A 27,848-nucleotide genomic window follows, 5' to 3' on the forward strand; every position below is an offset into this window, starting at 1 on the left:
TTAACATGGAGAGACATAGAAACAGACAACCAGACTGAGAGACAAAGAGTGGGTGGAAGATAGGCTCCCTCAGGAGAGCTCCGACACGGCTCTTTAACTCAGCATGACCATATACAAACTCTCAGACGATCCCTGATGACAAACGCACACACACACACACACACACACACACACACACACACACACACACACACACACACACACACACACACACACACACACACACACACACCTGCTGACCTCAGGGCTGCAGGTTCAGAGGTTTGTCTCATGGTTTTCCCTCTGCGTCCTTTAAAATCTTTGGATGACAATTACGGCAAAATTTGATTAACAGAGTGAGCAGCATGGCTATCATGGCCCTTTTTTTTTTTTTTTAAAGCCGGGCTCAGTGTATCATGTTTCACTAGCTGTCATTTACACAGCCATGGGAAGGACCGGGAGTCCTTTTACTGGCCCAAAGTAGACTTCAAACAAAGCCCAATGTGCTTTGCCAAGAGAGAGAAGAAAAAAACAAATTGCAATAAATGAATGAGCAGACTGAGACAATTTAACAAGAGATGTGGGAGCGTTTTCTCAGTCATCTAGAGTTGGGTTTCCATTCTGGCGGCTCCATGTGAATATCCATTACTTTTCCAAGGCCATCATATTGTACAATTGCTACTATGTCAGGAAGATAAAACCCAAATCCGCCCGCGCATGGGTATGGATACTGTCATGAAACACTGCAACTATGAAGCAGCCAGAAGAAACGATCTGAGATTGAAGTTTTTGAACAGGAGATGGAAGAATTTGTAGCTCAATGGAGAAGCAGTTGGCCTGAATGTCTACTAAAGACCTTCAGACTTACATGCAAACCAATTAGCACACGAGTGCAGACAGTCAATGGGACACATTTGAGCCACGAGTCCCCCTCCCCCCGCCCCAACCCGTTAGCCGTCTCCCTCCTGGTCGTTTTGATTGGACCCAATTGCTTTTACAAGAGCTCTGAGCAAATCCAACTGCTTTAGTGAGACCAGTTCCCCTCCTCCATTCCTTACTCTCTTTCTTCCTCCCCTCCACAGACATATAGATACCACAGTGCATAAACAGCGTTCTTCATTAGACGTCTTGTTCTCCTAATAGAAGTCAAATAAAGTATGACTCTATGTTACAGCCAGCTGGTTAACGTTCAGACAAGGGCTCTTGTATGAGGAAAGAAAGCAAGCAATGGAGACAGAAAGAAGGTCTAGTTATTTTCCAGCCCCAGCTCTGTTTGAGTGGCCGCCGGGCCGTGAGTGTTATCAACCTAAACAAATCACCAAACCGCCTCTCTAATGCAGTCAGAGGGGACGTTGGATTTATTTTTCTTTCAGGAATACAAATGGTTTTGTAATAAAATTTCAGTGCGGGCTTTTTGGGCTTAATGGCCACCTCTTGACAAGTGTAAATGAATGGCCAGAAAGGGGATGTGAAGGGGTAGAAGACAAGGGAAGATAGACAGAGAGAAGTTGTAGTAGTTAGATACAAAGTATTAGATTGAAAAGTTGCTGTTCTCACCACACAAACACACACACACACACACACACACACACACACACACACACACACACACACACACACACACACACACACACACACACACACAAATTCATAGCAGTCTGCAAGCAATTTCATAGTACACGTTTTTTTTCTTTCTTGTTCAGCAAGACATTTTCATTAGTCTATACAGCTAATGCACTCAGCTGTGTGTGTGTGTGTGTGTGTGTGTGTGTGTGTGTGTGTGTGTGTGTGTGTGTGTGTGTGTGTGTGTGTGTGTGTGTGTGTGTGTGTGTGTGTGTGTGTGTGTGTGTGTGTTAAAGTGGGCTTTTGTTGCAGTGTGTTGTGGTCTGGCAGAGGTGGTTGATGGAAATGTGCTGAGTCGGAGCAGTGAGGAAGTGCAGCTGTTGGACAAAACGGGCTCAGCAATGACTCTTGGTGAGCCCGTGTGTGTGTGTGTGTGAGTGTGTGTTTTTTTCTTCTCCCTCCACCACTTTTTTTTATGGAATTAAGTAATCACTACACTTTGCTGCTTCGGCTTGTACAGGTGTGTCTGTTTCAGTGTCTGCTTTAAATTGTGGGAGTGGTTGTGTTGGTTTGTAGAGCTAAGAGAACCTGTCCCTGGTGGATTTGATGGAAATCAAACCTTTTCTATCAGGCATCGTTTATGTGACCTGGACTAAAATGAACTACTTCAAATCCATCTAAGTCTTTCTCAGTGATGGACTAATCCTGTTTCACACAATCACACCAAATATGTAGTGTTACAGTTAAGCAGATTAAGATCTAATGCAATGTATTGAAAATGTTTTGACAGCATGTTGACATAAAGTTTACAAGATGAGAGAAGATGTGATAGCCCGATGTAATGCTTAATGGATGATCTCACACAGGATTTGTATGAATTAAGATGTATTAAGATAACTTGGTTTATTTAACTGTAGCATGCATAACTCATTTATAATGTAGTTATATATACTTTTAAAAAAAAGCTAGGTTAAGATTGTGTTAACTGTTGAGAGGTTAACATTTTAAAAACAAAACATGTAAAAGCTTTGATTGGTACATAAATGGATAAGAACAGTTGTGTGTGTGAGTAGACAAAAGCAGGGGACTAATCCCTCCGTTCAGATACGGCTACTAACAAAAGAAACCCTCTCAGGTTGTTTATGTGCACGACCATGGAAACCCTAACACTCAGTGGCAGCCTGATTATCAACAAGTTAGTCTGTTCTGCATCCAGCCTGAAAAGTGTGCATGGCTCACAGTAACAGCCCAACTACAAACGCTCATATCCATGAAGACTCATAATAAACACGATAAATTATTGGCTTTAATATATAAACCTATATACAATTTGATTTAAGTTTTAAGACATTCTGAACGGTTTTTGTGTGTTTATTTTATCAAACCAGACTCAAGGGAAGACCTCTTGCTGCTTTCATATAATTGCATATTTTAACAGTAACACAATAAAGCATTGCACCTGTCAACCATATTTCTCCTCAACCTATTTTAATCCTGCCCCTCTTACTCTCAATATTTATTTTCTATTACTGTATGAGTTTTCATTAGTTAGAAGATGACTGAAATAAACTCTCTCTCTCTCTCTCTCTATCTCCCACTCACACACACACACACACACACACACACACACACACACACACACACATACATATATCTCCCCCCTCCTCTCTGGAACTAATTTCTCCCCCTGTGGCAAGTCTGTTTCAGTGACTTCTGAGATGTTCAAGCAAAATTCACCTTATAAACACCCCCAGGTCACAGCCATTTTAAAATCAGCCTTGTAAACACAACTCCATCAGAGCTGATCAAAGAGGGCCGGGGACGACTTTTCACTTGCTCTGAAATGTCTTTTCATCTGTTGAGGAACATGTTGTTTTAAAATACAAACAGGTTACCTGAAAAAATAATTTGACTGTGGCTTAAAAACAATGGTCAGTACTGTACCTCAATTATTTCTCATTAAGGAGTTCTGTAAATATGACAACACACTCATGCACATGCACACACACCCACTCACCTGCACACATGCATACCTACACAAACAAATAGACATGTCAGCTTGTCAGCTGCAGCAAAGTGAGCATGGCCCGTGAGTCTGGAGAAACACAAATACACATCTAAATGGCTAAAGTCAATGTCAGCCTGAAGTGTAAAGAAAAATCATACAGTAACAGACACACACACACACACACACACACACACACACACACACACACACTCACACACACACACACACACACACACACACACACACACACACACACACACACAGGAAAAACAGACTCCTTGCTGTCATGTCTTCTAATGCTCAGCCAAGAGACACATAGTGAGGAACTGAGGCTGACATTTCCAGCTTGTTATGAAGAAAGTGTGAGCAAAATAAACATAATAATAAATAGAGGGATTGACATCATGTGTCTGCTCTGAAGAGCCAATGTGAATTTAACAAAATAAAACAGACAGAAATGGAACGGCAGAGATGGAAAAAAGTTTTATTTTTGCTGTTAGTTTTCCTAAAAGCCACAAAATACCCACACCAACAATGATAGAGTTATGATATATGTTTCTATATTTCACTAGTCTAGAGCTTTTCCTTTCTTGGAAAGGGCTGATCCTGCAGTGCAACAGGAGGCGGTATACATACATTTAGGTGTGTAAGCTAGCTCAGTTCTACCACCATAACCAAAATGAGTACCAGAAAAGGTACTGTAGCTGGCTTACCTCCAAACTTGAATTGTGAGGTTGTGTGTGGTTGTGTGAGGGTAAGCTTGCTAAAAAATACTTTATTTTTGTATTTCCTCTGGCTCCTATCTTGATTGACTCTGCATTAGATCCCTCTGCTTTCTGTTTTCTCTAGTTCTACACTTTTATGGGAGCTATTAAGAATCAAAGTGGTTGTGCATGGATGTGATTTAATTTTTGTCTTTATGTAAATGTAATAGGAACTGTTCCTCGGTCCCCTTTAACCCTTGAAAACTGGAAGAAAGGAAAGAAAATGTGTTTTATTGTCAGAACAAAGAAGATAAAAGGAGAAAGGAGGATGAGAAGAAAAAAAAAAGCATAGTGTTGAAAGATTTCCAGCAGCCAACCAAAGGCCTCAATGTTTATTTTCCCTAATTATGCATATGAGCTGCAACACGATCCTCTGTGCTGTGGGAATGCCACAAAACGAATTATGGTGTAACTCCAGTCCTAATTAGCCCGTAAACACACACAAACTCTCACACACAGAAACATTAGACACGCAGTTCACACACATTCGTACACATGCTATAAAAACTGTGTCTCCATTACAAACTGCTAAAAATCTATTAGTACAGTCAGAACTGTTACTCACGCACGCACACACACTGTTAGCTGCCTCGTTTACAGTTTACAGCTTAAAGGCAGGCTGTGGTATTTGGTGTTGTCATTAATGTGAGACTGTAAAGCTTGCGGCTGCTGTTTAGGTACATTAAGTAGACTGGGAGCTCCTATAAGCCACGTTATGTGGACATCTGATACACAAGTGTCTAGACAATCTTGTACTTGTTTTTTCCTCAAACGCAGCCCACTGTGGACAGTACGGGAAGTCAAAACAAATTCAAATCAAAATAAAAATCCAAATGTATTTTTTAATCCTCGATTTTATTTCATGTTGACATTCCTCCTGTAGGCTTTTTCAGCCAAGTGAGAGTTAGTTTTACTCTTATATCAAAGATCAGTACAATAAAACCTTACAAATTGATTTATGTAACTGTCCTGAGCTCATGTTTCCTCACGTAATGACATTTTCTTCATAACACATGGTGTATCAGCGCCAACACAGGCCATAATACTGCCTCAAGGCTTCTTAATTGTTCCTTTTAGTATTTCAAAGTGGAAATGGACCAAACACCAGATCTGTGTCAAATGTATTAAGTGGCATTTTTCAAAACTCCTCCCAAGACACCGTGTGAGTCTTGCTCCACTTGAGAGTTTCAATCTTGGTCATGTCACAGGATCCTCACTTCTCCTGTTCCAGACATGGGTCCAGTGTAAACCAGGCATGACAGACACCCTATATTCTGGTGTTGGGTTGCTGACTTGGCCTGAACTACACTCTAATGTTCAAATCAGTGGTGAACCGTGCTCTAACCTGACTGGGCCTTGATTTTCAACAACAAACACAGCATTTATTTAATGTTATATGAACTGAACGCATAATGTCAGATGTTTCATGTGGAGAAATTAAAAGTGTTCGAAACAGATGCTCTAAATTACTTTATATTCATGTTTTCATTTAGCTTACATAACATCTAATTCAATTTCAAAACATGAACTATCTTAAACTCCAGAAATATATTCCAGAGGATTGACAAATTTCTGAATTATACTTTTGTATTTGCAAAGTGGCATAATGTGGTATGAATGCCCTGTTGCACATGCTTATCCAAGCTAATTTCCTGTGTTATGAGTGTGCCCATTTGTTTGTGCTTTTTAAATCAAGATAGACTCAAGTTTCAGGACATAATCTGCTGTAAACTTAAATTAAATGTTTACAGGAGGTGGTGGATTCGCTGCAGCTAAAAGGTTTTTTTTTTTTTTTTTTTTTTTTACAACAAATCTAATTCATTTGAGTGGATTATATTCATCAGTTGTTATCCTACCTTAAGACCCGATGCATGTAAAGAAATATAGCACCAGAAGGTTTGCAGAAAGCCAGATTGGGTTAGATTAGAGACAAGTCATTCAGAAAGGGGCACAAGGTGTGTAACTCGATCCAACCCATGGCCCTCAGCTTCAATTTAACTGAAAACGCTGCGAGCAAGAGACCCTCTGTGCACAAACCCAAACTCTGTAAGGGAATAAATCAAGCGAAACACCTTAAGCCTCTTTCAAACAAATTTGGCCGAATCAAAGTGGCACTTATGAATAATTACACCGGGTGTTTATAGGTTGGAATAAGAAGGAAAACAACAATTAACAGTGAGAGTTTCTGTTTTTTCACCCCTCCACCTCTTCCTTGTGGGCAGTTTTGTCGGTGTGTGCCCTGATAGCTTGGGGAAGTATCTATTTACTTAGTGATTAGGACAATTTGACTGTCGTGGGCTAGTAAATTCAAACCATTCACTCCGACAGATTGGCCCAGACAACATCATCAAGCCACAATGTGAAATACAGACAGACACACACACACACACACACACACACACACACACACACACACACACACACACACAAAGGCCTAACCCACCGCACTCAACACGCATACAAGCCCCTCATCTGGATTTCTGTCTGTCTGTCTTTTTTTTTTCCCTCGTTACCCTCAAACTTAAATAAACCTTCACGTATAATTACAGCCAATTCTGTATATTTTCATGTCCATTTTTCTTAGTGCGATAGGCAGAGCAAGTGCATACTTCTCAATGAGCAAACAGCACCCACACACGCTCCTTAAATCAGTCCTAACTGAAAGAGCGTCTTTTATTGATTCAGAGTTAAAAAGGTAAAAGTAACATTAGTCGTTCTGTCCTTCACTCAAGCAGAAGCTGCCATGTGTTTGGTCTGTGCAGATTGCTGATCATCTGATCTGCTGCTGCCACGTAGTGATGAAAAACATTATCAGAGTCAATATTATGAGTGAGGAAAAGGTCCTCTTACGCAGAATGTGGTATTGTGGTCATGACTCCATGTCTCAGTGCCAGAACTTCTGAAAAGGAGACAGCGGAAAGTCAAGTTAAACACCCAATCCGGAAACGAGTTTGGCGCCACTTGTGACCTTTTCAACCAAAACACACACATATAGGTGCAGACATATGTGATTTAGGAGAAGTTTAGTTCTCTGTTTAAAGACGTTTATTCACAGTAAGTGTATTGCCTGAGCTCAGAGGTTCATGATTGTTGCTACATTTTTACAAAAATGAGCAGAAAAATGGCACAAGAGAGCTTATCCTTTAAGTTTAATGAAAGTATGGCCTTTAATGAAAGTCATAGATGAGGACTTTAGCTTCTGCACTAAAGAACGGGATCAGTTTAGACTTAACAGTTTATTTTTTTGATTCTCTATAAATGTTATTTATTATAAATAAATAATACCCCCACTTCCCCCAGAAAAAATTAAGTGTGCACTTAAAAGATAAACGTCTGAATATGGCTAATAAAGGTTTAAGTGGGCTGTTTACTAATCAAACTAGTGAAACTGAATAAATCAGAGTTGAGCAGCATGATGGAGAAGTAGAAAGACATTTGACTTTGAAATAAACAGTTATGACACTGCTGGCAAAGAATTGGATAATGCACATGTTCCCCCAAAATTTTCTTAACTTTAAACAATTGCAAATACTATATTTTAACAAGGGAGGAAATAAAGATATTGCGACTACAACTTTCTGCAAATGTGTAAGAGCTCATTTTTTCTCAAAAATTGCCACCAGAGTGAAAGGTGTTCCTGATTGTGCCACAGCTTGATGGTCTATTTTGCCTTGAAACCTGCTATGCTACTATTGGGATGATTGTTGTTGATTGGCAGAGTCACTCATGGGCATTGACTGTGTAGTTTGGGTCTTGAGCCTCATATTGTTTTGTGTGTACGGTATGTGTGTGCATGAGAGTCTGTGTGGGGAGGGGTGTGTGGGGGAGTGTGTGGTGGAGGGGTGAGATCTGGACAGTGTCCCTCTGGCCAGACAGGGATGTAAGTAATTACCAATTCTCCAAACACTACTTTGCCCTATTTAAACATATTACATGCCTCTCACAGCCACCGCAGGCCCTGTCCATTGCACTACAACCTGTGAACAACACACACACACACACACACACACACACACATTCACACACACACACATTCACACACACATGTACACACACAGAATGAGCTCCATATTGCACTTGCAAGCTGCCTGCAATTAACCAATCATCATCACCATCATCATGGCCATCATCACCACCCTACAGGCAAGCATTGCACATACAAACACACAAACGGTGCATGCTAAAGACTCGTCACTGAGACTTCCTTTACACCAGTGTTGCTGCTTTTTTTATTTTCACTTTGTCCAATGTCAGTCATTTATTTTTCAAGCACAGTAAGCTTCTCAAATTCATACAGCCTTGACCTCAGCTGAAACTGAAACAAGTGTGTGTGTGTGTGTGTGTGTGTGTGTGTGTGTGTGTGTGTGTGTGTGTGTGTGTGTGTGTGTGTGTGTGTGTGTGTGTGTGTGTGTGTGTGTGTGTGTGTGTGTGTGTGTGTGTGAGAGCGTGTGTGTGAGCGTGTGTGTGTGTGTCAACTTGAACTCATTTATTGCTTATGTGTATTATACATGAAAACAGGTTTGTATGTTAAAGTTGTAGTCGACTGAACTGAGTCACAAATTAAGACACATTTGTTTAGTTTTTGCAAGAAAGGGATTAGAAAAGAAAGTGGCACAATATTCTTGATATCTTATTGTAATATTGATGAACATCATGAAAACCTCCTATAAATTTGAAACAGAGATTGTATCATCGTACAACACAGGAAAATGAAAACTTGGCAATTCCAAAATTGTTAGTCTGCTGAAAAGGGAAACATATACTTGTTATGGAATTTAGATATCAATATAATGCATTTGATTTGAACTATTATTTCATTCTTTAGATTTTGTCCAGAAAATAGTGATGCACATTTCATCAGTATATCTATAATTCATAAACAGATGATTTGTTTGATTTATTCAGAGGTACAGCGTCTGCTAAGTGAATTGTAACATCCAGCTTAATGGACTTGAACAACCAAACTTAAGAAAATGGAGGATGGAAATGGACAACGGAAACCTGAATGTACAGAGGAAGGCCATGTTTAGACTGGAGGGCAGAGTGTCTGTGATTTGCAACATATTTTTAGCTTTAACTTAACTTTAAGTTAACTAAACTTTAATGTATAAACTGCATTTCATAGAAACATGCTGCTGAAAGTGTCTTAAAGAACAAGAATAAAACGGCACAGGCAAACCATTTTAATGAAAAAATAAAGATGATACATAACGACGGCAACAGTGTTATAAAACGTTTTAAAAGTAATGTCAAATTCCATGTATAATTTGATAAATGATACAAGTAACTTCATAAAAATCACTTAGACCTGCTGAAACTTAATCCCTTCTAATATCGCTGGCTTTAATAATGCAGAATAGCTAAGCTTTGTTACCTTTAAATGATTATCATGTATCATCACCTCCAGAGCCACAAGCACCAGCAGCTGGAGCCGCCTGAGTGACTGATAGGCTGGCTGTATGCTAACGTGTCAGGCAGGACAGGCAGAAAGTGTGTCACATGAGGCGAAGGCCAGAGGCAGACACATCAGCTTCACTGCTCCGTGCTGCCCACGGCCCAGACAAATGATCTATCTGCAAAGAGGGAGGGAGAGAGACTGATTAGTTTAAGAGGGCCGCAGGGCTTTATTACAATATCACAACAAACAATTGTCCTGTCTCTGGAGGGATGGATAACACATGGGCACACACACACACACACACACACACAAACTGCCTCACGTGCAAACAGTTTACAGGAGATATTGTAACACTCCTGTCTAAGGCTTGGATAACTAAAAGCTGTTTATCTTTTTGTTTTTCTTCTCTAACCTTCAATATGTGGTTAAGAAACTGTAAAGAAAAAAAAAAGGATTTGGCAGACTATTCTGATAAAACAGGTGAGGTTTTTCTGCTCTTAACCTTTACATCCTCTTGTTTCTAAATCTCTGGGGAGAACCAGTGAACTCTATAGCTCATTAAAGCTGTGAATTTTATTGTTAGTGATGAAATACAGTTTGTATCCCAAGCTCTGCTTTACATTAACAGTTCAATTTCACTGCAAATTAAGATGTTAAATTGACTGAAAAGGATTTTTTTTAAAGTTACTAATTCACATTTTATTCAAGAAAATTGAAAGTTAAAATTACATGATGTCATGAAAATGAAAGTTCTTAAAAGTTGTAATTTAAGTAATTTAATTACAAATGAAAAATGTGTTCACTGTTAAATAAATGCAGAAAAGACGATTCATTCTGGTTAGTAGTGAGGCGAGTCGCTCCTCAGACAAAGAGCTGGTGTTGGGTTGCATTGCAGTGGCCTCTGCTCAATACTCACCAAACACGCACACACCCACGCACGCACATGCACATGCACACACACACACACACACACACACACACACACACACACACACACATCAGCACATGCACTGCAGTAACCTTTTGCTCAGTCCCCAAGTAGAGGTTATGTCCCACACACCACTTAACTGTCATTCGTGGGAGCCAGACTAGAACAGCAACTCATTCATAAATTGATGTACCTGATAAAAACCTTTATGAATAATGTGTTGAGTCATGTGTAGTGAGAGGGCCACATTTTATGTTAAATAAAAATGTATTCACAAATAAATAATGGTTTGATATTAATGGTGGGGAACTTATGTAAGTATTTATTATTTAAAGATTGTTTAATAAAATATTTTCTAAATAATTCCATGTTCATCAACATGAACTTCAACTACACTATCTGTTTTTAGTATTGGTTTATAGGAAAGAGAATTCAGTACGCAAACCAATAAACAGAAACACTAATATCAGAAATTGGAATAGTGATATATTTGTCTTCTTCTCTAAGCAGGTATATAAACTGTAAAAAAAAACACACAAAAAAACCTGCCCTTGACTACACCTGTCAGCAGAGTTGATGGCACACAGAATATTTTTGTACCATCACCTCTGTTATAATTATCCACCTGACTACCAGCAGCCCAAATGTTTTATAGGTTAGGAACACACTCATTACTCGTCAACATTGTCCAGAGCCCTAGTCAGCCCGATGATTAATGAGCCTCTCACTTCCACAGTATTGTTTTAACACGATTTCTAATAGAGCAACTTGATCTGCCAACAACACCGAACAAAACGAGCGTAATCTGTGGATAAAACACAGAACAGTGCCACTTATGCAACAGAGACCAAACTCCAGTGGACACAACACAGACACAAACCATCTCAGTGTGTGTCCAATTATCGGCTAATATTTGTGGTTTAAAACGCCATGTGACTCACATTTCTGGTGCTTTCTCATTGATTGTGGCCAAGAAAATAAGAACTGCGTTACTTTGCTGCAAGAAAATAGCTTTTCCATATTCAGGCTAAATATAGTAAAAAAAATAATAACTTGACTCTTGTAACACTAAGAGCTTTTGGTTTCATATCCAAAAACAGGGCTGTGGGCCATACAGTAAACTTAATAAGCTCCAATAACCACATAAATATAATGTTATTAATAATTCAAAGGTCAAGGAAAGTCTTAAGACTTGAGCAACACTGGAAAGGTATCTTTATCTGTGTTTCAGCTGCAGTGAATTAACAGAGACTGACTTTTAAGGCTGAGCTGGCCAAAATATTCCTGTTTCTTTCCTCTGCATGTGTGTCTTCAGTGCATTCTCTTAAAAAAATCAAACATACTCTTACTCATTGTCGTGATGTTTGTGTAAGTATAGAGATTTGTGCTATTGATAACTGTGCGTCTTTCATATGACTATGTATCTCAAAGATGTGGGAAAGCAGTGTGTGTATGTGTGGGGGTGTGTGTGTGTGTGTTCCCGAGCAGTGTAGGGTGTTAAAGGCGTTGGTTGGGGGGCTCAGCGGGGACTGCAGCAAGGACTCCTAATTTAATTTAAAGCTCCATGTTTTGACAGGAGTTAAGAGTTAGCCGGGGTGGCAAGAGCTCAGAAGGCTGCACCGTATAGATCAGAAACACACACGTGTGTATATGCATCCCGCACACATTCAGGGACACAATATATGCAACACTTCACTCAAAAATTGTGAATTCTACTTTTCAAATCTGTGAAACATAAGTGTGGAGATCGTTTTAGCACTGTGTTGTAATGTAATGAAAGCCCTATAGTCTCCATTGTATTGCAGACATTGGTTAGTTGGTTAGCGTGAGTTTCATACCCCTGCCAGGATCTAATTCTGCATAATTTGCTCCAGAGGAATAGAGCTAAATAACCAGCTAGCTCTCATTCTGCTAATAAGCACCTTGAGGAATCAGCATCGCTGTTGTCCACCATAAAATGCTGATGATAAACGGTATTAAAGTATCACAAATTAATAAACTCAAACGAGACAGCTATTGTCTCAGTCTGCCTTAATTACACATATCTGGGACGACGTGTGTGTACATGTATTCACATGCAGCAGTGTATTCATGTGTGGGATTGTGTGTGTGTGTCCCCCTCTCCCCTGGAGACAGAAAGCAATATGTTTGTGATTTGCATAGAGCTGGGGGAAGAATATATTCTAATTTTGTATATTATTAATCATTCTCCCATAAGGAGCTGGTAAATAGATATGCATACAGCCTAAAGGGAGAGCTATATATGCTTTGTGCAAGATGCTGTGTGTAAGTGTGTGTGTGTGTGTGTGTGTGTGTGTGTGTGTGTGTGTGTGTGTGTGTGTGTGTGTGTGTGTGTGTGTGTGTGTGTGTGTGTGTGTGTGTGTGTGTGTGTGTGTGTGTGTGTGTGTGTGTGTGTGTGTGTGTGTGTGTTTTGTCATATAAGCTCGGGGCCTTCTGTGTTTTTTTCCCAGCATGTTTGCGGTCAAATACGTGTTTGTATGTGTGGTGTCCGGACTGTGTTTCAACAGAGATGACTGTGTGTTAGTCACAGATAGGAAGACAGAAGTGGGCAAGGAAGAGATGGAGAGAATGAGAGAGCGAGAGAGAGAGAGAGATGATTGCGGTATCCTGGTAGGTAGGTAGGCAGGTTATGGGGCCTATCTGTTTCACGTCTTCTCTTCCCATCGTCTGGTTTCCTGCCATTGATCAGAACAAACCTCCCCCACCTCCTCTCTTTCTTCTACCCCTCATCCTCCTCTCCACTGATGGACGGAGAGAAACCTGATCGGAGGTGGAGGCGCAGGGAAGTGGAGGGAGGAAGGAGAAGAGAAGGGTAAAGGCATCAGTGCAGCCTCCTCTGTCAACCGTGCAGAGAGGCCTGCAAAGAGCCACACCATAAATGGAGTATCTTATTCTGCCCTAATGTAATTTCACCATTCCTCTCGGCTTTACTGTAAAATGAAAAGATCATCTGACTCTTCTGTGTGTGCATGTGTGGGTTCCAGGGAGATTGTTGGTGAGGAAGTCAGAGTGACACAAAGAGCGACTTTTTCCATAGAACAGATGTTGCAGGAGTGTCAGTCACTCGTATCACGGGACCCTGTTTGCCGTAGCACCCTCACAGCCATAACACAACCCCCCTCCGTCCTCCGACACACAAATCCACAGTCACACACATCCACACGCTGGGATTTTGAGTGGCAGTTGAGCCGCTGCTCTCGCCTGCCGGGGAGGGTCATCACCTCGTCCATCTGTTCCTAATAGCCCCCCCGACGTGAAATGCAGTCGCCCCAAAAAGTCCAGTCCTTTCAATACAAAAAAAAAAAAAAGAGGAAGAAATAAAGTAGGAATCAATGTTTGCATTTTCTTAGAAGTTTAAAGGGAATGTTAAATATGAGAAAAGAGAAATTCAGTTTTGCATTTAAGTCAGACAGCTACACAACACAACATGGAAGAGTGCTGTGCAAAACAGCCAGTTCTAAAATCCTCAGAGCCACAAGAAATATTTTTCAGCCTATGGCATCTGCAACAGAGTTGAAACTCCCAAACGGTGGTTAGGTAGGAATTAACAGTCAGGTGTGGCATGCTTCTCTCTGATGTTGAAGGCACAGTCTTAATCCAAAATTATAGGAGGGTTTCTGTGAGACAGAATCAACGTTCTTACAGCCAAAAACCAAGATTTTATTTTTTTCTCGAAGAATCAATACATGTTAAAGAGGAAATCCAGAAGGGGCAATTTTTAATATAGCCTAAATACAGTGTTGGAAGATTTAAGGCAAAACACAAGGCGCATCAGGTCACACACTTCTCTAATTTTATCACATATTAAATACAAAACATTATGTACAAGAAGTTACTTAGAAGACTGAAAGAAAATTAAATAGCATGAATATTTTTAAGTTCAGGTCCACCCACATTCTTTAGCAAACTTTTTATCTTGAGTATCCAGAGTATCATGTCATTCATACAGTTCTATAAGCAGACATAGAAAATGTAATTCACTCCACAGGAATTCTCTTACAGTATGAAGGGCAGTGATGACCTGACACCAAACAATGATTGTCTGTTCACCTGATGAATTTCCATATTCAACTGTCTCATTCATCTGCAGCTTCCCTTTATGAGATCACATTTTAAACTGTTTAAGGAAAAACAAATACGCTCTATTTCATTTTGCAGAAGTCTGGTTTTGTTTCTGCTTTGGCAATTAAAACTAACTTCTACAATATAAAGAGCTGCAGAGATTTCATGGCTATATATTACATCTCTGTTTATCATGAGGCTTTTTTTTCATTATTATAATAATAAATAAGTTAATGTCACTTAAAATGTTTTTTATTTTATTTTATTTTTTATTTTTGTGTTTCTTAAACACTCAAATATTGGATACTTTTCCAAATTGTATTTCTCTATCTATTCTTCTCAAACGCAGTGATTAATCTTTATTTTTTTTACCCTCTATCTTCAAACTCTCCATTACAACTCGAGCCAGACCTCAGGTCAATATTGCAACCTGATAGGCCCACACAGTCTGCTCCTCAAACACCTGTGGACTCCCACCTTCACTGTCACTGCTGCACAACAAGTTATTCACCCCCAGTTTCCTCAGCAGCGGCAGCAGCAGCAGCAGTAGCAGTAGCTCAGCATGTAGGGACTTAGGCTGGGAACAGGAGGGTCGCCAAGTACATACTTAAGTATGGAAATGACTGATGAGGTACCAAACTCCGAACAGCTCAGGAGTGCTCCCTGTGAACAGCCCCACTCTGACATTTCACCATTAATACATGTACATAGGTCCCGTTTGTGCATGTGAGTATTTCAGTTCTACAGTATGTGTGTGAGTAGTCTCTCAATAACAAAGTGTAAACTTGAATTTCCCTTCCTGGAATAATAAAGTAAAAAAACAAATAGGAGAAGATGAATTGATCACTAAATTGATAACTTAAGCGGCCTAATGATGCCTAACTCCTGAAACTTGTATTGTTTTTAGATATAGGGATTTCACTGTGTTGCTCTAGTTAATAAATGAATAGTGATTTTTTTTTGTTGGAACAAGTTGCAAAACAAACTCAACATAATTTCGGTACATGTTTCACGTTTTAGTTTTGGTTTAGTTTTAGCTCTTTAATCAGTGTTTTTATAAGCAACATCAACAAGACTAACCTCAGCACTGACTTTGTTTCTTTGTTGATATTCATGAATTTTACCATTATTTCATCCTCATACAACACAGTCCAAAACCCCTTGTGTAAAAGCAGCCTATCGGAGACATAATTTAAGTCGCAGCAGCGGATAATACAGAGAAAGATAACGCTTAAAAATCAGAAACTGTTGACTTTATCTGCAGAGGAAATCTCCCACAGACATGTCTGCATACATCAAACTGACTGAGCCCCTTCTAGCTGAGCTGCCATCGTGTTTCTGCTCTAAAATAGTTTAGAAAAGGAGACGCGGAGAGGCTTTTTGAGGGATTAATATGTCCTATAAGTTGAAACATAACAGAGGAAGCAGAGAGCGGGGTAAAGTGGTGGGAGATGAATGGATGTATACGAGCTGAAATGTACTCTGTGCTGTATTTCCAAGCAGGATAGAGGAAGATGAGCGGCGGTCTGCCTGTTTCCCCTGATATAATTGACTATATGCGTTAAATGATAAATGACGACTATAGGGACCTTGCTGTATGTGTTTATGTCTTAAACAAGTGTAACTGTGGACATCATAAATGGTAAATGGACTTCAGCTTATATTGCGCTCTTCTAGTCTTTTACACTGCATGTCACACCCTTTCACACACTGATGGTAGTGATTGCTATGTAGTATCATCCATCAGAAGTAACTAATCCCATTCATACACCACTTCTGATAAAAGGGTTAAGTGTCTTACCCAAGGACACAACAGACATATGGCTCAGCTGGGGATCAAACCCTCAACCTACTGGTTGACAGACAACGACTCTACCAACTGAGCTGCAGCCCTCCTGCAGCAGAGAACACAGGATTCACCTCAACCCAAAAAGGTGACATTTTTTTATTCTTAATTAGTGTTAGGGCTCAAAATGTTGTATTTATAATAAAGATAAAATGTATTGATTTTATGCATGAACATCCTTGATAAGAAAACTTTGCATAAAATGGTCTATTTTTAAAAGGAGTTCAAATCTGATTTCACATTGGATATCCTCTGCTGAGCTACTGATTGAAGACAATGTGAGGGGCTTTCATGAGCTGGGATAAAAAAAAAAAAAAAACAACAAACACACACAGTCTTCATTTGCCTGAGGTGTTTTGCAGTACCTCGTCACTACTTTATTCCCGCTCTGCTGAAGCTAATAGAGTCAGATAATGAATTTACTCCCAGTCACCAGAGCAGTTTTTAATAAAAGGCAGATTCCCTCTCTCTCTGACTGTTATTACCAGCAGTGGCCTGACTACCTCAGAGACCTGCAATTACACCCTAATGGCATAACGCTGTCTCGCTTTATTCACATTCAAACTGCTCACACAACACATGTTTAAATAAACACTCGAAATCATTAATCTAATGCATTTATTTCTTGAATATTTGAGCTGAAGCACAAGCTCTCATAATGCATACGAGTTAAACAGTGAGAACATTGCATATATATAAGTCAGAAAGATGAAGCAGATTTATTCTAACCAATCTCATTTGCTTTAAATTAAACCCTTCACCCCTCGCTCATATATTAACAGACTGTATAAATGGATTACAGTGTGTTCAGGCACCTACGCCATGCTGGTCGCTGGTGGAAAAGGAGACATTTTGCTGTGTAAATAAATGATTTAATGCATTGAAACCTTTCCCTTAATTCACCCTGAGAAACTTCACAAAAAAATACCCAAGGTTATGTGAAGGAAATTCGATGATTTCATTCTCCGTGCCTTGAGAAAAAATAACAGCAGCTGTCGTATTTGTAGGAGTTAATAAATGTCATGGACAGAAATTGAGGTTTATGCCTATGACCGGCGTACACACCCTGAGTGTGTCTGCTGTACAGCAGCACAGAGAATACTGTGCTCCCTGTGTTCTCAGGCCCAGTACACACACAGCACACACACACGGGGACACACACTCAGACTGTAAAACAGGCAGCTTCCTAATTATGACTTTGTCACCTGACGTCATTGATTTTATTCAGAATTTGTAGTAGAATAAATTGAGATGGATAAGGGTTATTTTAAATACCTTAAGCATACATTTGATGTCGAAATAGATATTTTCTAAAACAATAATCCTCACTAGAGCAATATTCTTGTTTCTACTCATTGAAAAAATAAAACAAAAAATAATACATACAGGAGAAATATAGGTGTATGTTAGGTTAGAATATGAAAATATTAATTCAAATGTTTGTAAGACATCCACACTATATGTATCTGTATGCTACTTTATTAGTTAATTACAACTTTACCATCTCAATATTGTATTTTTATGAATATTTATGAAATCATTTGTCATATTATAAGGATAATATTAACATGTCTTTACTTGCCTGTTCTGTAACTGTGTGTCTTTTCACACCTCACCTCCCTTATATAAGAAAACCTCTAAATAACTCAACTCACCAATAGAACGACCAATAAATCACTAATAATTTACAGAAGGTCCCTTTAATAGCTTTGGGTCGTACATCACTCAGACCCCCGTGTCCCCTCTCTCCGTACCCTCTGTGCTAATGCAGCACTAATGCAATGAAGGGGGGGGGGCATGTTTTTATTAGCTAGTGTCCCATTGTTTGGATAATCTCTCGATTTACCAAAGCCCCTCGATGACAGCCTTCCTCGCCGAGTCCGGAGCCCCTACAGGTGTCCAAACATCAGCTAATGGAGGCAGCACCATCATAAGACGAGAACACAGAGAGAAAGAGACATTCAAAGATTTATGGACTCTATTTTAACAAGGACAAATGTGAACTAAACCTAAGTTTTTCCAAGATTCATTATTAAGATAGTTTTGGTTACCCTCCCTCATAGACTTTGTTGCCCAAGCTGAGACAGACATCATATTAAGGTTTACATAGAAACCAAAATAATGTGCTAAAAAGACCACTCAGATGCTCAGGGGCAAGTTCCAATTCAACACCAGCTGTCTAGCAATCAACGCACGTCAAACATAATAGGGATCAAATACAGTCTGTGGATGAGTAACATAGAGCTAGGCATCCAGGCCAGGCTGTAAGGAAGAGCTTCACTGCTGCATCAACTTAGATAATAACGCATTGAAGCACGAATCACTGATGACAATAAGTGGTTTCTGCACATTTTTGTTTGTCTCCATCAAGCAACCACATTGATTAATTTAAAATGGTACAATTTTACTTCTTGCTGTCTTCTGTTCAGACATAAGTGGGGACGCTTAAATATCTTATCCAAGAAGACAGAAAAACTATTTGAAAGTTAAAGGAGTCTGGGTTCTTTGTGAAAGTTTCACAGTTGCTGAAAATAATTGATTTCAGATAAATTCAACGTTTGCTAATGTCCGAAAATGGATCCAGTGTAGTTTAAGGATTGATTCAGTGATCCCCTTAGTACAGACTCCCGTTTACACTGGAACAGATTTAGCAGTTTTCATAAAATCCTGTAGAAGCTCTTACTACCTTAAAAGGAAAATAACAATGGGAAGGACAAGTACTCAGAAAGAAGCAGTTTACGTCATCACAAATGTTGAAACTTTGATACATTCGTCAATATTTTAAAACCCTATGATCTCTATTATTTTTATAATTGGTAGTATAAGCTACATAAGCCTTATAAAAACTATTCCATTAATATTGCCGCAAGCAAAATAGAGACAACACTGTCTTAATTGCACAACTGCATAGCCATCTAATTTATGCAATTTAGACAGTGTGCAGGAGTTCTGTAGTTTAAAACAAAAAAATCGGCCAATATATAACTAGAACTTATATTTATGTCGACAGGATATCAAAACAGATATAAATATTGTTTGATTTTGATTAGTATTGAATCACAGTTTAAAAATTTGGCATTGTGACAATCCTAGTAGCAGTGCTCCAACATGTAACAGTAGTACATGTTGATTCTTCTTCTGTGGTGCGAGTGTATAGCTGGGAAGAAAGCAAATGCAGTGAGTATGTACTGTAGTGTTTGTGTGTGTGTGTGTGTGTGTGTGTGTGTGTGTGTGTGTGTGTGATGGTTCACGCATTGGACCGGTTGCTGAGTTCACACCGAACATGCCTGGGTGATGATTGTAGAAGTCTTAATGCAGATGGCTGTAAACACAGCGGGCCATCTCTAATCCTGAGAGGCTCCTCTGTGTACCTCTTGCTGCACAAACTGTTTTGATAAATCTCCTGAGCTTTGACCCCTCGATGACGGATGGCGCTCTGAGGGGAAATGTAACCAGGGGGCAGCGTATCACCTGGCCATCCTGTTTGGGTGATGAAATGGACGCCTGCTTTATCATCACACTTTTTTTTCTTCCTTCCTTTGACATATATAGTTTCAGTTTAGTTAGGCACATGGCTTTTGAAGAAACACTCCAATTCAGTGTAAATGGTTTGATGGCAATTTTAATTAGGTTTAAACTTACACAAATATCAGTGTCAGCGAATGGAATCGTCCCCTCTACTGAACAGATTAGGAAAGAAATTGAATTCAGACACTGAAGTGTTAAACATCTGCAGGCCAGGCACAATCGCTTGAGTGAATCTAAACTAGATTTCTAACTCAATAAACACTCACACAGCATTACATTAAACATCAACAATCTGGATTTCTAATAGCAATTATCAGTGTTGTCAATCTATAGTATGAAATATAATTTACTATAATGTTGATGCTATTTTATTCTTCAAGTAAATTGAATAACTTTCAATTCTATAAAACATTTACTTTTCAAAATTAAAAAAAACATAAGCGCACATTGTTATGAAAATGCAATACCATTTTATTTTATTTAAAAAAAAATGTAAGGTTGGTTTTACTAACAGAGCGTTAAAGCGATGTCCGCACGGATCAGCGTAAGAGGATAGTACAGTTCCATCAGAGTGAGCTGTACCAACTGACCTGAACATGAGCCAAGTGCCATCTTACACCCACACACCTCACACCCACGCACGCACGTATACACACAGGTCATGTCTTCCTGCACAGAGCCTGTTTGTAAGAGCAGCGTTTGTGAACCTGACAGTGGAAAATGTGAGCCACTCCCTCGGCCTCAGTTTGGTCTTGGCATTTTGATTTGTTTGACAGGGGAGAAAATTATAACAGCGGGGGAAAGAAATGTGAAAATATGACTGGTAATACTTTGAAAACACAGATATTTTCCTTGTTGTATTTGCAGAATCCATAGTGCGAGCGTGTGAGTGTGTGTGTGTGAGTGTGTGTGTGTGTGTGTGTGTGTGTGTGTGTGTGTGTGTGTGTGTGTGTGTGTGTGTGTGAGTGTGCGTGTGTGTGTGCGTGTGTGCGTGCATCAAAACGAGACGCTACAACAGTGAATCATCTTTACTGATGACATGCTACGCTAATCGTTTGTCTATATATTGCAGGTTTGTTTCCATATCCGGAGGCTTTTCTTGCGGTCTCGTCACCGTTTCTCAGACTCTCCTTCATGATCTTCATTTCATTCATTTATTTATTTATCCAGTCTGCGTTATTGCTTTGATTCTCTGAGCCGCGGGTTATTTTGTTTTAATGAACGCCTCATACTTTCTCCTTTGTGTGTGAGTCGGTAACTGAACTTTTCAGAGTAAACTATCTCATTGGAGATGATGGTTGAGTTGAGGAGAGCAAACACAGACTGCACTCTGATTATTCATAAATCTGACATATTCACTTGAGCCAGGGAGTAAACGACACCACAAGGAGGAAAACTTCATCTTTGTCCGTGTCACAACCTCTTCATATCCTGATTTCAATCCATATTCTTACTGTTTACTTTGCTAAACACCGTTAGCTTTCATACTGAGGAAACACACCTGATGCTGTCAAAAGGACACTTTCTGCACCCTGTGACCCTTTGGTCTTGTGCTTGCCACAGCTTCTATCCCTCACTCTACCTAACCCTCCAGACACTTTTGAATGTTGCTGAAGTTAACAAAAGAGCAAAACCTTTTCTTTTCTTTTTTTCACTTAATCCAAACAAAAAAACCTCTCTACAGAAATAAATAGATCAACTGTATCCATTTTATAAGCCACACATCCATGTTGCCGTTTATTCTGAATATACGTTGAAACATTTGAAGAAAAAAAAAGCAGAAAAAAAATAGCTCTTAAACCATAATAAGTTGCTTTTTACATACAATCAATAAATAACTGAAATGCCACACTATTAAAGTTTTCTCAAATTTTATGATCAATATGTGATCCTAAACAGTTTCCTGTTTCCTTACTAAGTCAACAATTAGCATCTGACAGCAGAACAGATGCTTCAGGAGTTTTAAATATAAGACACATTTCATAAGCTATATCCCACAAAACGTAGGTGAAGCGGAGTTATGTAGTAGTAGTAGGTCACTACTGTATATGAGGAAGAAAAAAGCCAAAAAAAGTTAAGTTACCCGATCAGTCCTACTGACTCCTCTCCACAGCTCTCACTGGTAAACAGCATCTATCTGCGGCTGTAACAGACAGGTATATCATACTGTTTACCAACTGTTATGATGGGCTGTGAATTTTTACAATAATATGCCTTACAATGCCTTTATTGAATTTCAAAGTTCATAATATGTCAGGATCTCTCTCTAAAGCACAACCACAGGATTTTCATTAGTGAAAAAAACCCCCACAAATCTCATCATTTGAATGTTTATATTCATTTACAGTTATTGACAATAGCTTGAAGTTCAATAGTACACAGCATGTACTTCATTTTCTGTTTTTGACACACTGGTAAGGATTTAAATATGACAGGCGCCACCAGTGGCTAACGTGAAACACAAAGAACTGCCTCTCTATGCGGTCTATCGAGGGTTAACTCTGCAGCAGGGCCAGGAATCAGCACAAACATATTAATATAACTCCACAATTTGTTTCACTGTAATCACTGCTGTTGATAAGATAGAAAACTGAATATTGTTCCAGGGGAAAATAAGCGAGGACTATGTTTGTTTGTGTTTCAATCCAGACTAATCACTCCTCAGCTCCTGCGTGTGTGCTGCAGCTACTGTGCATGAAACAACTCACCTCCCCAGAGAGTGTCCAGATACAGACAGCTTCAAAGAAGTCGAAAACGTCTAATTTACAAAGTAAATCTTGTTTTGACATGAAAACCTTCAAATGATTTTTTTTCTTCTTTGTGGAAACTTGAGGACCTGAATATTGAATAAACCTTTGTCCTGTCATGGAAATCTGGCCAGAAAGTAGTCCGCCTGTTTCTACACACTTTCTTTATGGATATAGTCTTTATTGGACAGGGCAGCACTAGCTAATATATCAGACAAACCTGTGGTGCCACGAGTCCCATAGATTAAATGACAGTCCAATGTTTGTGTTGTGAGGGTTGAGTGTTGGCCATCGTTCATGAGCCAGTATTGAACTTAAATCACACAGAGGTAGAAAAATACAGACACAGAAAACACTGATGCTATTGTGTGATTTGTGCTAACCCACTAAGACATTTGGCTAGCGGAGAGAAAAGAGGTAAGGAAAGAAGAGGAAGACAGATTAAGAGCAGAAAAAGAGAGGCAGGAAAGGGGTAATTAAATGAAACACAGAAGGAGTGAAAGAAATGCATGGAGGGACAGAAAATGAGAAAAAGAAAAAGGAGAAAAAAAAAAAGAGACACAGGAAAGAGTGAGTGAATAAGAGGGAGTTTGAGGGGAATCGATGCAGCATCTCCCCGCTGGGAGTGAGCTAACAGCGCCTGCAGCAGAGCGTGGATCTCAGGTGTCCAGTCGATGGCTGATGCATTAGGCTGCTGATACCCGCCGCTTTGGGTTCAAACACACATTTTCTTAATACAACATGAGCCCATTTCCCCCCCTCATTAATCATGTAACCTGATTAGGGCTGGAGGTCTGGCCCGTGCTGAACCCTGCTCCACTCGCCGCCTTTCATTTTGTCAGGCTTCTCATTGCACACACATGCGAGGGTACACATGTGCATGCCGACATATTAACCCATGCTTTTCCATACGTTTTAGGGTAGATGTATACACACAAATGAATTAAGACTTATAAATAAAGCATGCGATAACAGTTTATAAATGGGGCTTTCTTTCACTGTCTGTTGTCTTCCCCTTAGTTTTTCTTTTTTTTCTCAACAAGACATCCACTTTCTTCATGGTTGCTTTGCAGTGGGAGGTGGGTGTGTAAATCTGTGTGTACTCCATGTGCAAGCAAAAACACCAGACATGTGATCGACAGTTTAATAACTCAAAGTTGAGAAAATTGTCCAAAGTATAATCAATATCAATGTACAGTTATATAGTCTTTCAAACCCCTTTTGAAAATGGCTTAGTTCCAAGCCTTAACAGGCCCTAGTTCACCTTCAATCGACAAGTGATACTTGTAAGCAGGAACAATTCATTGTTGGTTAGGTCTTTTCACTCAGATTAATGTGAGGAATTGAAATATGTCGGTATTTCGTATGTCTTTGCTAATCTTATCCTGTGTGTAAGTAGTGTTTTCTGACAAATCTTTTCCATGGAAAATGTTCCACGTCATGCAGTTAACCTCGTCTGACACCAACCTGGTGGCAGCATTAACAGGCATTAGAAATTACTATAAGAAAATAATCTCTAAATAAATGAATTGGTCTTGATGCTCTAAACATCAGCAATAAATTCAGCCTGTTTCATTGGTTATAAACTCTTCACTGGACCTTTGAGAAACGTATAGTAAAGTAACAGAAGCAGTCCCTGTCATTGAATTTTGTCACTGCTCCTTTAAGAATCTTTGAACATTGCTATACTTGAACTGGATGCCACCACAGAACTGATGTATGTATGGACAGTCATTTTACAAAAGTACACACTGACATAAACACAGCTCACACTGGACCAGAGGACACAGCAGTGTGCTGTCATGTCTGCAGGAGACAGAGACGTCAGTGTTGTGATTATGACTAATTTCAGCCGCTCATCAGGGCTCAGAGTGTGAAAAACAGGCTGACAGAGCGACTCTAACATAATACCACTGAACTTTATAACGTTCTGCTATTCATCCGCAAATGACAAGTCCAATCATTGATACGCTCCGGCTCATTGTATCATAGTCTACATGTGTTGAGACAGATAATTTGACCTGAGGAACATAGTTTCTCTTTTTCCTTTATCATCACACACACATTTTCCAAACACACCTTTCCTGTTCCTCTCCATACTCATACATGCATTATTAAATTACAGTAAGATGGCCCGAGACCTCCCTTCCATGTCACAAACAATTATAGTGTCATATGCAAACATACACACACCCATAAACAAACATTTTACTGGACTTTCTGGACTGGACTCATTCCTGGGCAGAGACACAGTGAAGTCTTTATTTCAGATGTTCCACTATGATTAAACATTTCTGCTGCTTTTGCCTCAGTGTTTGGAAATACTGGACTGTATGTCCACTTGAACTTTGTCTGACTCTGTCTTGTTTATGGTAACCTAACTGTCTATGTTTGGATCCAAAAACACATGTACAGTCACCTCCAAGTGAAAAATATGACATAGATGGTTTTCGCTTTTACTACCTTCTGGGACTGGAAGCATCTACCTGAAGTGTCACAATTATCTTGTCATAAAATCACACATTTAAAGTTCAGACCTTAAAGATAACTCCCTTGTTTACATGCAAAATCCAGTCATTGGGATCAACCCCATTTATTCTACATCCATTCCAAAGTCCTCTCCTCAGACATCAATAAAATGTATTTCTTTGTGCTGCACTGTTAGTTTTTAAATATGGGGAATGTCACCCGCTTTACCAGCCTGACACTTTGTGCTTTCGCCGTCCCCGGAGTCCGTGTTGAACTCGCTACTCATCTCTTTGCAACAGTTTAACAGTCTCCCTGTCATCAAACACTGACATTTCACCCACAGAGAGCCCTCTGCCCCCCGGGCCTGACAAGTTCAAAATCCTGGCAGACGGAAGTCCCGTAGCCTACTCAAGCCGGGCAATGGTGCCGGTAGCCGGGCAGCCAACTTAGCAAAGCTACCGCTAAACAAGATCTAATTTCTCAAAGTTGTGTGTTTTTTCCCCCTACATGTTATAAAGTCCTGTTTGCCTACTTTAGAAAGTGGGGCAGAGCCCTGGCGATACGCTGCTAGAATTTTTTTTTCTTCACAATGAATCTTTGACATTATGTTTTGTCCAAATCAAACCTTAAAAGACTTGCCCTATTATAAACACTAAGATATTATCTATAACTTCTTTATTCTCCATCCAATTTATCCTTTCATTAACGCATGTTCCTTTCATGTAACGCTGTAAGACACTTACACAAAAGAACAATCCATCTGAAATGTCAACCGTCTGCGTTATTCAGGTTTGATCGAACAGGAAAGGGTTAGTGTTTATGCCATTAGGTCATATAGTGTACTTCTTATAACTTGTTCTAGAAATATAGAATAAACATAGACAAAGCCTTAGTGTCACCCATTAGTTTCTGAAGCAGGCTTTTGGGGCCTGGAGGTCACCATACTGAAAATGCTGTCTCAACCTAACTTGCGGTCAACCTAATGACAGGCAAGCTGAGGCAGCTTATAAGCCTTCTGACAAACAGCTACACCATGTTGCCCTTCATTCAGGTCAGCCATGCAACTTATTATGAGTAATTCTTATCCTTCATGAAATTGAATCGGATAAGTTTTTGAAAAACTCAACCCCCGTACAGTTTGTGCCTATAAAACGTGAGCCAATCAGAAACAATTTGTTTTTTTGCACCAGGCTGTAAACATGTTATTCCTGTTTTAAAAACAGGCTTTTTAGAATGGGTGTGTATGTGACTGCTGGGGTCTCTGTAGCCAGCCTGAAGTGGACACTAAATGAACCGCAGGTTTTTTGCACTTTTTTTTTTTTTTCATCAGCAGAGATTGCGGCTTGCCCAGATAATATGACCACAAGTAACTCTAAAAGCTGTATCCTTTTTGACGAAGCAATGGTAATCAGGAATAGTAACAGAACAAGAGAAACAAGAAAATAGTGTTTGTGTGTGTGCTGAGAGATCTGGAGGGCCAAAGCTGACCCCAGGTCAGTCTGAGTTTGCACGCCTGACACACTGTCACTGATACCCCCGCTGCGTCCGTCACTCAGCACATACACACATAGACCAGACAGTGACACACAAACACACTCTCACAGGTGAGCACCAACATTACCAGCAGTCTGATCAGTATCTGACAGTAAGACACAAAAACTTTAATCAGAAATATATTTCAGACTCTGTAGATAAATCCTTATTATACAGTTTGAGTTGGTTCATTTCTCTTTATGGGAAAGGTTTTATCTCTTAGTAAATAATACAACAAAAATCCTATTTAAAACCCATGGAGAAGAGATGTACAAACAAAATATGCTTATATCAGCTGAATTATTTCCATGTTAATGGCATAATGTCTCTGTTTGTTTCTTCTTTCCCCCAAAATGATAATCCCATTGATAAATGTATTGCATATATTCAGTGTTACACTAGACAGTGCAGTGTTTCCCACTGTGTAATTTATAAAAGAAAAAATGAGGAAGAGTAAATCAGAAAGGTGACTTTTATTCCCTGGATTGAAAGTGTAACAAAAAGAAATCGAAGATATCACAGACAGGATAACATGAAGCTAAGCGTGCTAGTTATTGTATTTACACACACAGATGCACAAACATTATGCAGATACACACATTCACACACACAGGGATGGTATTTCTGTGTATGTTAGATATAATACAGAGATTGTGAGAGTGCCATCTTTGTGCTTTCCTGCTAGAGATTCATCCTTTAACTATCACACAGGCTCTGATATGTACCAGATACATATCCACTCATACACACACACACACACACACACACACACACATATCGTCAGCCCCTTACTCAAACACAAGGCAATACCCCCCAAAACGACAAGTAACATTTCTTCATTTTAAATGTCTAAATTCAACCAGACCTTTACTTTATATTTAGTTGTGTTGTGCTCTGAAATGATCCCAAATGTTTCCAACTCTGGATCCTCAGAAATCTGTAAATACTGAAGGTATCAGTGTGTTCAGTGTGTTCAGTGTGTTCAGTGTGTTCAGTGTGTTC

The 27,848-nt window shown here is 39.5% G+C and overlaps 1 long non-coding RNA gene across 1 annotated transcript in view; it reads right to left on the reverse strand.

Moving 5' to 3' along the window:
* Window positions 1-8,907: 8,907 nt before the first annotated feature.
* The window catches only part of LOC136180391 (uncharacterized), a 44,337-nt gene continuing 25,396 nt past the window's right edge, over window positions 8,908-27,848 (reverse strand). The window contains exon 3 of the long non-coding RNA XR_010667076.1: window positions 8,908-9,887. This is a non-coding gene — a long non-coding RNA (uncharacterized lncRNA). The remainder of the gene's footprint in view (window positions 9,888-27,848) is intronic.

The sequence above is a fragment of the Labrus bergylta genome, chromosome 10 (genome assembly GCF_963930695.1).
Source record: "Labrus bergylta chromosome 10, fLabBer1.1, whole genome shotgun sequence".
Taxonomy (NCBI): domain Eukaryota; kingdom Metazoa; phylum Chordata; class Actinopteri; order Labriformes; family Labridae; genus Labrus; species Labrus bergylta.